Below are 12,400 nucleotides of genomic sequence, written 5' to 3'. Positions count from 1 at the left end.
GTCACACTATTTCTGATACAAGGCAGGATGCTGTTGGCCTTCTTGGCCACCTGGATATGTTGCTGGCTCACATTCAGACAGGTGTTAATCAGCGCTCCCAGGTGCTTTTCCTCTGGGCAGCTTTCCAGCCACTCTGTCCCAGGCTTGTAGTGGTGCATAGGGTTGTTGTGACCCATGTGCAGGACCCAGCACTCAGCCTTCTTGAATCTGACTCAGTTGGCCTCAGCCCATTGATCCAGCCTGTCCAGCTTCCTCTGTAGAGTCTTCCTACCCTCAAGCTGATCCACACTCCCACCGAACTTGATGTCATCAGCAAACTTACTGAGGGTGCACTTAATCTCCTTGTCTAGATCACTGACAGATATTACACAGACTGGCCCTGACACTGAGCCCTGGGGAACACCACTAGCAACCAGCTGCCAGCTGGATTTAACCCCATTCACCACAGCTCTTTGGGCCTGACCATCCAGCCAGTTTTTTACCCAGAGAAGTGCACACTGGTCTAGGCCATATGTAGCCAGTTTCTCCAGGAGAATGCTGTAAGAAATGGTGTGAAAGACTTTATTAAGTCCGGGAAAACAACATCCACAGCCTTTCCCTCATCCACTAAATGGGTCACCTTGTCATAGAAGGAGACCTAGTTAACAAAGCCGGACCTGAGTTTCATGAATCTATGCTGACTGAGCATGATCACCTGGTTGTCCTGCACGTGCTGCATAATGGCACTCAAGATTGTCTCCTCCATAACCTCTCCTGGCACTGAGGTCAGATTGACAGGCCTGTAGCTCCCTAGATCCTCCTTTCAGCCCTTCTTGTAGATGGGGGATCACATTTGCCAGTCTCCAGCCTACTGGGACCTCCCTGCATAGCCAGGACAGCTGGTAAATGATGGAAAATAGGTGGTCATATTACCCTACTCCCCATTCACAGTTCAATCCCTCTAACAACAGACCTTTTTTAATCAGGTGGGATCATTTATTAGCCACACTCAGCAGTGCTGAAGCTGTGCCAGGGCACTGCACAGGTCAGGGGCTCCCTGAGGGTAGCAGGGGTCCCCCAGGATCCATCAGCGCAGGACCTGGCAGCTCAAGCCTGTCCCACCACCTCAGACAGGGAGCTGTGGCCCGACCCAGTGAGGGGGAGCAAAGGTGAGATGTGGGTCTAGTGTGGCCATGCAACACATTTTGTATTGTTCCAGTGGTTTTTTTGGCCTTGAAGCTGGCGGTGGTGGAACAAGGCCACAAACCCCCTCTCTGCCACCACTTGCCTGTTGGCTCAGCTCAGTGAGGACACTACTTGAAGGAGCCAACTCATCAGCTATTGCTCCATCCCACTGCCCTTGGCTCCCAGAAAAGCTCTTTGTGACACCTCTTTCTACGTTCTTGGAAAGCTGGTTGGTAGACCTGGTATTATTCCCAAGCCAGGTTATACAGGCTTGTGAACAGGATGAATTGTAATTTTGGAAGGGGACAGCTAATCAAGGACAAAAGAGTCTCACTCCTGTGACCAGTGAACTTGTGATGAACTTATTGTACATCAGGAATAGCAGCCGGTTGTTTACTATTTGTGATTTACAGGTGTTAAACCCCAGGATGTTGCATTAGTATGCACCTTATATGTAAAGGTCAAGGCTTTATGAGACATAAATGGTGCAAGAACAATGTTAAGGAAAAATATTCATCACTTGCAAATACCGTACTCTGGCATATGTAAGATTTAATGAGTGATTTAAAGGAGAATCATGCACTGGTCTTACATATTTTTAGGTAAAGATACAAACAAAAATATCTGCACAAACATTTCCTAGGACATATAGAAAGAAGCCTCACTATTCTCTTAGGGAGAATTCAGGATACAGTCTGATTTGTATAGGATATTGTATATACTTGGGATACAGGCTGAAGTAAAACTCAGGCTTTTTAAAATCAAACACTTTTCTAATGACAAAAATGCATGTTTTGTTTCACTGCACTGTTCAGGTGGAACCAATCTCAGGCATAGAAACAATTCAATGAGGTGCCTGCACAGCTTTTCATTCCTGCGTGCTGTGCAAATTGTACTCACATTGAAAGCAGAAAATATCTATGGCACATACACAGACTCTTAATCTGGCCTATATTTTTGGCATGGTATCTCAGGCTATGCATTTCACTGTTGAGAATAACATCAGTAATGACACTGCCAGTCTGTCAAACAGTGGCTGGCTGTCTGCTCTGGTTAGATGGCTTTGCAGCATCCATTCAGATTTTAGATGTGTTGGGCCCAAATTCAATGTGGATTTGTACCCTGTGAAGTTTTACTGAAGTCAGTGAAACAGCATTGCAGGGCATGAACTAACATTGGATATGAGGATTGTTCACCCTAACTGTGATGTAAAGACATTATTTTGTTTGGGCAGATCCTTTACCTTTCCTGTGGGAGGGCACTCCTATTAAAATAGGTTGGTTTCCTCCATCAAAATATTGAAAAATAACAATAATGAAAATAAAAAATAAAACCAATTTTACTAAAGCTCCAGGGATTTTCATTCAGTACAGTGTTACAATTTGTCAGTCTGTGTCTTGTGCACCCACTTCTCTTTTATAAGCTGGGTTTTCTGCCAACTACATCTGCCACAATTCACCATTTTCCTCTCTCCCCTCAATTTTAATTCTGTCATTAGAGGAGGTCAGGCTTCCATATTTTCCAATTTTTCAGCAGTCATTTCTACAATATTTCGCTAAGGTAATCAGGTGCTATTCAAGAAACAGTTTTCTTGGCAACTCAGTTTTCTCTCAGAAACACTTATGACAGAATTATTTTGATTGGTTCTAGCTGTCAGAGGGACTGGAGTCCCACTATCTTCTGCATTGCTAAATCTGCTCTGTGTTCTGGTGCACAAACTTTTCTATCTGTGTGCCCCTAAAATACCTTTAGAGTTTTACAGTGTGCAGTGCAGGTATTCAGTGCCTTGGCATGTGCGTGCCAATCTTGTGTGTAGAGATAGCACATAAATACCAGGGATATCTTTCATTCTTCTAAAAAACAACTTTTATTTGCTTTTTATTATTACTGTCCTGTGCCGTGCCCAATACTAGGTAACTAAGTATCATTTGGCATCTGTTTATAGGTTTATCTGTTTATCTGTTTATATGTTTGGCAAAAAATCATCTAGGCAGAAGGCAGAGCTTTGCCCTGTTTTCAACGTATTCATCTTTTTCTATCCTAGCTTCTGTGATTGTCAGCTGACACAATTTGATTTGTGTTACAGACGTTTGTATCCACAAAGATTTCTATTTTGTCTTTGCAGCAATTAAAGTTTGTTGTTTAAAAATTTTATGAGGAAGGTACTTTCATGCTTCCATACTTACTTCTGTAATTATTTTTTTAAGAGCTTCAGATATTTTAAATACACAAAACAGTATGATAAACATAAATATTACTGAAAACAGTTGCCTATTCCACTAGATGGCAGACAAACATTTACAAACACTGCTGCAGCATTGTAAAATACCCCTCTGTTTGTTTTGCATGGTTTCGAATAAATAGTATTTTAGGATCAATTTCCAGTTTAATGAAGGATTGGTGCAATTTAACCTTTGGATTTATTTTTGAAACCATTTTAAAACTAGAATGAAGAATTTTGAAAACCCACTATTGATTGCATGACTTGGGCTCACAAACAAGATAACTGAGATTTAAGCACTTGTGATTTTTTGGTTTATGCATTTAGCTTTTACTCCGATGGGAGATGAAATAACTACAGCAGAGAGACTTTCCAGCATAGCAGATCTATAGTGACACCTTTTCCCTTTTATTCATAATAAGAACTTTGACACAAACTGTCTGAGAAATTGCACTGAAGGAAATTCTGCAGTGCTCTGTAGTTCATAACCATTTCAGCTCTTCCTTCTTGGTGTTTATGTACTTCCTGATAGTCAGTATTCTAAAACCTTTAAGACAAGAAGGCACGATGGAGATAAGGGTGGCACATAGACTAACTGTAGTTTAGGAAGATATGCCTCCCTGGTGACAACATCGATGTACCAATACTGTAGTAACATCAGAGTTTAAAATAAATACCAAATAAATCACTACATTTATTAGATCAGGTAAAAATTAAGACAACTCCTACCATTTCCAGTAGTGAAAAAAGAAACTAGAGGCAGGAAGAATTCTCCTACTTGTCCTCTGGCCTTGAGCTCTTTTCTGTCCACCAAATACATTTTTGGATCTGCTACTTGTCTGTGGTCTCCAGAATGATATGGGAATGGAAGAAAGATGGAGATTTCCTAAAGTAAGATATTTAAGGGGCTAGGAAAAAAATGCCATATTAGTTTTCAACCTCACCTTCAGCAGCAGGTGATAATCTCTCAGGGACAAACTGTATCTACCAGAATAATAATATTAGGTCCTGAAGGGTTAATTAGTGAAAAGAGAGCTGTCCCCATCCTCATTGTCCCTGCAGTTCACCCACTAAGCCTTTCCTCAAATATTTAATAATATTGTAATTTTATACTTTTGGGTGGTGGTGTTTTAGTGAAAAACACAGATGGTTTCAACTATTCTTAAACCTCTGTTTTTCTCTGCAGTCTGTAGAGAGAGGCAAGCTCTTGGTGGAGAGGGGCAAACTAGAGCACTGAAGTTACTAATCTCTGAATTGCTCTCTCAAGGAAACTATTGACTGAAGAGGTAACCCAAGGAGACTAGTATCCTGAGGCTAGGATTAGTCTTTGCAAATATTCCCGTTAGAACATATACTCTGACTTCCTGTATTTCACAAGCCTTTGAATTTCACCCAGCAGGCTCTATATTGAGTTCAATAACTTGTGTTTAGATAAAGCATATCCAAAAATACATTTTTTCTTGAGTTGAAGACATTAATAGAGATAGTGTATCCACTGCTTCCTTTGTTGGTTTGTTCCATAGTTAATCATCTCCACTATTAAACTTTGTGTGCCTTATTTCTTGTTTTAATTTATCTGGCTTGAGCTCAATACACAGCTGCATGTTAGCTTTTTCCTTCTTAACCAAAGAATCCTTTAGTCTGTAGGATTTTCTCCTGAGGCAGCTATTATAATCAAGTCACCACTCTCTTCTTTTTGATAAGCTGAAAGGATTTTCCTTTCTGTAAAGCATTTTCCTTCTTCCTTCCAGTGCTCATTCTGGTCTTCTCTGCAGCTTGTGGGGTTATTTCGCCTTCTCTTCTGTCTGATAGCAATCTCACCTGTGCTGTGTGTGGAGATAAGACCTGCCTACGCTCTTCACTGTTTTTCTCCAGTACCACACTCATGCTTCCCCTTGAATCATGCTGTCTCAGTGATCCCATAAGTCCTTTTTGGAGCTGCTGTTTTGCAGAACATGATCCCCCGCTTTCCACATATAGTGCAACTTGTTCCCAGCTTTTTAGGTTTTCATGTGTCTGTGTTAAAATGGATTTCATTTGAATCAGCCCACCTTACTGAACAGTTTAAAATCCCTTATTCTGCCTGTCCTGTTTTGCATTTACCACTCTGCTTGTTTTTGTGTAAACTACAAACTGTATCAATAATATTTTTTTTTCATTTGTTTCCAGGTTATCAGTGACAAAGTATCAACTCAGCTACTAATCATTGCAGCACCTGGCTAAAATCAGAATGAGTGCTGCTGCTTTTGTGTGCTCTTGCATTATCTAACATGGTCATGTCATGTGCTTATGAATATGTCTTGTCCATATTTAAATCTAGTTTCAACAATGTATTTACTTTTGGAAACTGAATTTTGAAAGATTTAGCCATTTCTGAATCTTGTGAAAGGAGTTTTTACTGACAATGTCTTAGATCATTAAAAAAAAAAAAAAAAAGAAAGAAAAAAACAAACCAAAACAAAAAACACAACAAAAAATAAAAGCTGTCTGACTTTACAGAGTCAAAACTCCCTACAAAAGTGCAAAAGTATACAGTTACAGATAGAGGGGTGACGATTAGAAATGAGATTAATAATCCCATGAAAGAGCGAAGTAAGTTTTATTCAACAAGACCTCTTTTCCTACAAAACCATGTTGACCATCATTAATTAAATTCATTACTTTAATTTTTTATTAATTGAATCCCACATCAACTTATTAGCTTTTCCCTTAATTTTCTCTGGGGTTTTTGTGATGCTTCCTCACCTTAAGTTAACTGGATCATCACAGGTGCCCTTTCAAAAGAACAGTACAATATTAATGCTAATTCAAGATTTATCTTACTTCTCCAGATTTTTAAATCTATGACACTAGATTAAAGATGGTTTTAAGTTTTTCTTTATCCCACTGTTTTCCTTAACTGTGCATAACAAGCTCCTTTGAAATTCCAAATATGTGTATATCAACATGATGTAATATTGTAATATTTTTATTTTCTGTAATTTTGCATGTCTTACTCTTTTGACTACCGTTCATAAATACAGAAAGTAATCAGAGCACTTCCCTGACCCCAGGAAGTATTCAAGTGTGGAAATTAATTTGTTTTTCCCTGGTTAAAATGAGAATTAAGACATTCCTAATTCTTGTGGCTATTTTTTGTGCTACAGACTTTACAGCTGTTGAAAATGAATCCTGTTATTAGGGCTGACTGTATAGGAGTCACCAGATGGCACTGTTGCAAGTGTCTTGTTTATTCTTTTGTCTAGAGGAGACTATATAAAAATAAACCTTTAAAGATATACTTAGTTGTTATTTGTTTATTTTTCCCTTACGGTAGCATAGCCCAAATCTATCACAAGCTAAATATTTTCTCACAGACATTGTAGTAGTCCAGAGGTTTTGACTAAGAACAAGCTAAACATACGTTCAGCCTACAAACCTCAGAAGAGGCAGGCAGCCTAAGAGGTGGCCAGAACTATGACGTTCTTCAATTGTCAAAAATGTTTTTGGAAAGTCAGAGTCATTCTTTGGAGGGTGAGAAGTTCAAGCAGTTCCTACACAGCCTAGCAACATTTAAAGCATCCTGAACTACAAAAATATGAGGGAAAACATGCTGTTATTTGCTGTCCTGAGTCAGACAGCGAGGTAGGGACATTTATAATGTTTTGTTATTTAAACTGAGAAGAAAAAAGGGTAGTGATAAAGTTACCTTAATGTAATGCAGCTTCTGATGTTTTGAAAAAGTTGACAAGGCAATTTTAAATCTAACACACAGAGAAGAGTAGCAAGGCAGGACTGACAAAGACAGTGGCAGTAAAACTACGTGGCTGTGTAATGAAGCTCTTACAGCTTTTACATTGATTGACTTATCAAACTGCTCATTGTTGCAAATTAATATAATGCATAAAATTTGCAGGAATATATGGAATAGTGTTGCAACTATACATGTTACTTTGCTGGGGTTTGTGTTGCGCATTTTCTAAAAAACTATTTTCATGTGTTTGTAGAACTGTGACTCTAACTCCACTTGTTTAGATCCTGTACACTTAAGCCTTACTTATCTATTTGCTACTCAGTACAAGAATAATAGCTGGTTGTGTACATATTAAATATACCTGCCTGATCTTTATTGTGCAACAGACATATTAAAAGTGTAGAGCTTAGTACTTGACACTTATTTAGTATGTGGTTAAACACCATTGAACAACTCAACACTGAATGTGGGAGGAAATTTTCTCTACTAAAATGCCTGTTGGCATTCAGTGGAATGATAATGAGTTTCACAGAGAATGTCCCCATAAAACACCTATCCAGGTACAACCTATCCCAGTGAAGCAAAAAGAAATTCTATCTGTATTTACCAAAATACATAATCTTTGTATTTTATGTTACATTCCCGTAACGGTTTTAAATAAGCCTCACACCAGGTCCAGCAAAATTTCCTGAGGAAATAACACTATTTGGTACATCAGAACTCAGCAAATCCTTGCTCATACAAAGCAAAGTACATGAATGTTGTTATATACATTTAACATAAGTTTCAGCTTTTAAAGTCATGTCCAGAATTATTGTCCTGTAAGTAGCATACAGTACCATTTCACTAACTAGAAAATGGAAGCCTAACTTATGATGCCAGACTTGCACAAGTGTTTCCTAGAGTGAAAATGTTTAAGATCAAATGTTAAACAAATATTGTAATTGCTTCTGTAAGCTTATTCATAGCCCCTTCAAATCCAAGTTCAGTGGCTTACTATGCACCCAGTGTGACTTCCCATTTTTAAGTAGTCAACCAGGATATACAGTGATTTTGCTACATCTCCCTTTGTAGATGGTAATTTTTATGCAATGAACCATTATTTGAACACAGTGTCACACTATACATGAAAAAGAAAAATTCCTCATTATTCATGTAGGGAGCAAAGGTCAGGGGAATAATGCCTTCTGGGACCACATCAGCTACCTAGGCACTCAGGAGCATTTTGGGAGCTCATATTTCTTGAGCAGAAGGAGTCACCCTTTCTGTTACTAGGCACTGGTTAGGGTTTTCTAGCTCTCCTGAATGTATCTCAAGTTGCCTGTTTAAATGCATTGATGAATAAGGGCCTTCAGATAAAGGTACAAAGGTGTTTCGGTGACTATGGAGATAAAAGCCACATATAAGTACTTCAATGGATTCCTTGTGTTGTTCGTCTGTAGCTGCATTTTTCCCTGCATCCCTTGCCAGAGATAATCATAGTCATCTTCTTACTCTTTGTGTTCTTTAGTGGTCGTTTACATGCCATCCTCACTACACTTTTTACCCATTTATGTGCTTGCTGTTGCTGGGTTGAGGATAATATTTTCTCAGGCCACAGATGAAATGCTAATCCATATAGTACTTCTGTCACCTCCAAGGTGGATTACTGTAATTCCTTTCTGGTGTCTACCTGATTGTAAAACTTCACAAGTTCTGTTTTACATAAAATGCTGTGGCTGACATGCTTATTCATCTTAAACCAAATTAGCATAAAACTCTGGTCTTTTGATCCACGCTATGGCTGCCAGTTACAGTAGTGCTTCCTTCCTATACAACCTGGTATGCATTGATGCATGATGATGGATTCAAAACAAGCATCTAGTTTAGACAGTAAAATATCACCTTGCTCCTTTTGCACACTTTTTCTTTGCTTTATATTGATGTGCTAACACTTCTAATAGGCATGTTTAAGAATAATTAATGCTTTCCTAGATATTAGGAATGGGAATGGACTCCTCCAGCATTCTAGTTGAAGTAATGTGTCCCCTACCTGAAGAAAGTCATGTTGTAAAGTGCACTTCTAAATGAGGCTTTTACTAGAGAGACAAGTAGTCTGATGTTTGTTGTTTCCACTTTCAATATGGAATATAGAAGTATTTAAGCCTGTGTCTGCATGGCTTTATATGGAATAGCATGGTAAGGAAAGGAATTCACAAGCAGCTTTCCCCAGGCTCTATCCAGGGTTTGGAAGTCTTTAGCAATATAGGGAATGGAGCCCACATGCAATTTTTCCTGAAACTGAAACATTTCCATGGTGAATAATACCACAGAAGCACAACACTGTTTCTATTTTATATCTACAGGAAAACAATATTATTTTTTGCAAATCAGAAGTTAATTAATAAACTAAATTATACTACTACTCCTACTACTAAAAGAAGCAAACCAATTTAAGAAATGTTGATGGTAAGGAATGAACGGCTAAAAGAATGTTAGTGGATTATTTCATAGCTACGTAGCCCATGAAAGTGTTTATCTTTTTCCTGATTTGGATTACAATCCTGTCTTGAATATATTAAGAGTTACAAAAGAATTCCCATGCACTTGAATAGTTCAGGATGGAGACTTGTTTGTAACTTCACATTGTCATCATGAGGTCTGCTACTGAGCTATTTGCCTTATGTATATTTGTTGTAGGAGAGGCACAATTTTGGGGCACAGTCTGACTGGTTTTACACTACTATTATAGATAAATTTTATTAATCTGCTAATTTTCTAAATTAAATAAGACAAAGCCTTTGTTATTGATTCAATTAATTCCATCCTCGGACACACAACTACCATTATTTATGTAGGATTTTCACTGTATGCAGTGGAACCGGTTGAATGTATAAATGTTCGCAGGCTGAGTACCTTATACCACAAACATCTGAAAGTTACCTGTTTTGGAAAGTGTCAGTAAATCACATAGTAAATAAAAGACAGGAGAGGAAATTCTCAAGTATTATAATCTGATGGCTATTCAATGCTTTCATTCAACTTACTGGTGAATTATACTTATATTAGGTAAGCAAAGGAATAGAGCCCCAAAGCACAGTATATATTTATGTGTGCTTATAGACAATAAAAAACACAAGTTATGTGTATGTGTTATTATGTTTTTTAAATTTTTTTAATCTAGTCTATAGATTGAAAAAAACCCTGCAACATAGAGGGATGTAGTAACTTGGTATACAACCTGAGACACATTCTCATTGTCTTACATGAATAATTAGACCATTTTTTTTGCCTTTTCTAGTAGCAGAACTACAATTAAAGAGAAGAGCTTCTTGAATGCCTTCCATTATGATGCTGTTCAAATCAGCTAACTTAGGAAGCTTCCATGGTACTAAAGCTAGCATTTGAATATTTATTTTAGATATAATTATTTGAAAAAATAAATAGAAACATAGTTCTGAAAAATACTAAAATAGACTTGTTAATTAGAAAAATAATTCCACTCTTTTGGTTAGATTGCCCATGCCTCATAAATAGTGAATATGCCATGCTTACTTTTTGCAAAGATAATTAAGCAATTATATTTTCTAAGCAAGTACTACATTTTATGTTATTTGGCTATTAAATACAGTGCTATTCAATGATGAAAAGAGAGGAAGATCAAAAGGTAAGAATTATAGATACAGTAAATAATAGGTTGAAATTCCTGAAATGTCTAACATAAACAAGTATCTCTGGAAAGTAAATGTGTATTTTTACTTAAATAAGCACACACACATATATATGCTTAAATATACACCAGAAAATTACGGGTCTTTGTACTATTGCATAAAGACTGTAGTGCACTGCAACACCTACTATTTAGCCTGTTTGCCATAAATATAGAATCTTGATTTATTCACAGACCTGCAATGAAATACAAATGTATGCACATATATGTACCACCAATTATAAAAACTGATATACACAGTGGAATATTCTAATGGGTTGGTCCTCTGTTTATTCTCAAAACACTTTCCCTCAGGCTCCATTTCTACTACTGTACTGTCTCAAGTGGATTTGAATTTGAAAGCATTGTCTAGTTTTGAATGTTAATGGATGTCATTGCACTATGGCTCTACAAGAAGGAAGAATATTACTATCAAATAAAAACACTACAAGTTTTGAAGATGTTTTTTATGTCTCAGCTCTGATAAAAAATAAGATACTTTCCTTTTTGCACATGAAAACACATTAAACTTGCTGTATAAATAAAGGGAATTTATTTATTTATGCAGAAAGCATACTAAAGCTTGTTTAAATGTGCAAAATAAAATAACAGGATGAAATTATTATTGATAAGAAATGATGATTCATATCATATTAACACCCTGAATAAGGTCAAGACCTATTCTGATTTCTGCATAGAATGAAAGAAAATCATTCTGATGTTACCTAAAATTTGACTTATGCTAGTAGTTAATATTAAAAAAAATTAACACCTAACCAATAATCCATCCTTACTGAAGATTCAACTAAACCTTGTAACAGAAATTGCTTTTTGGTTCAATCTATATGTTTTAAATCTAGGACTTTCTTATTTCTTATTCCATTTTTTAATGGAAATTGCAGTTAAATAAATTAAATAGAAGCAGTATTTGTTTAAGTAAGATTTGGAAGACAGAAAATATCTGAGTTCTTACCAAAAGCACCAGCAAATGGTGTGCTATACTATAAATCATGTTGTACACATTAAAAGCTCTCACATACCCAAATTAAATTTCCCTAAAATAATCATTTTCAGAAACCAGCCACTCTGGGAGGATAGCATTTATGTCATTAATTTATGTTAATTTTTTATTTTCTTTCAACAAGTTTTTCTATACTAGCACTTTTTTCCTTTTTCTTTTATTTTAAATTTTGCTTTAACAGTATCACCTGGCATTTCAAGAGTTTGAGTTTTCGATATTTTAGCCCTTAATTTTATGAACACTTATGAACAAGCCTACTGGTGTCTATGAAATTGTGAATGTTGCTATTGCTCATATTAGAGAAGATGTAAGAAGTGTGCGTTTGGACCTCACAAATATGAAAACTAAGCTGTAAGGGAAATGGATATAAATCAGATTTTCTGGATGTTTTTCAAACATATGGCAGAGAAAAACTAATAAGATTCAATGTGTTGCTCACTGAGATGAGGGAATTAACAATGATATGAGAACTTTGTAGGTGCCTTTACATTCGCATTTAGTGAATTAATGCTAGAATGCATAAAGTGTTTTGTTCTGATTATTTGTTACTAAAAGCCAGGGTACCTAGCGGTT

The sequence above is a fragment of the Chaetura pelagica genome, unplaced genomic scaffold (genome assembly GCF_000747805.2).
Source record: "Chaetura pelagica isolate M959 unplaced genomic scaffold, ChaPel_1.0 scaffold106, whole genome shotgun sequence".
In the NCBI taxonomy this organism is placed as follows: Eukaryota; Metazoa; Chordata; class Aves; order Apodiformes; family Apodidae; genus Chaetura; species Chaetura pelagica.
Note: the sequence above shows the minus strand (reverse complement) of the source record.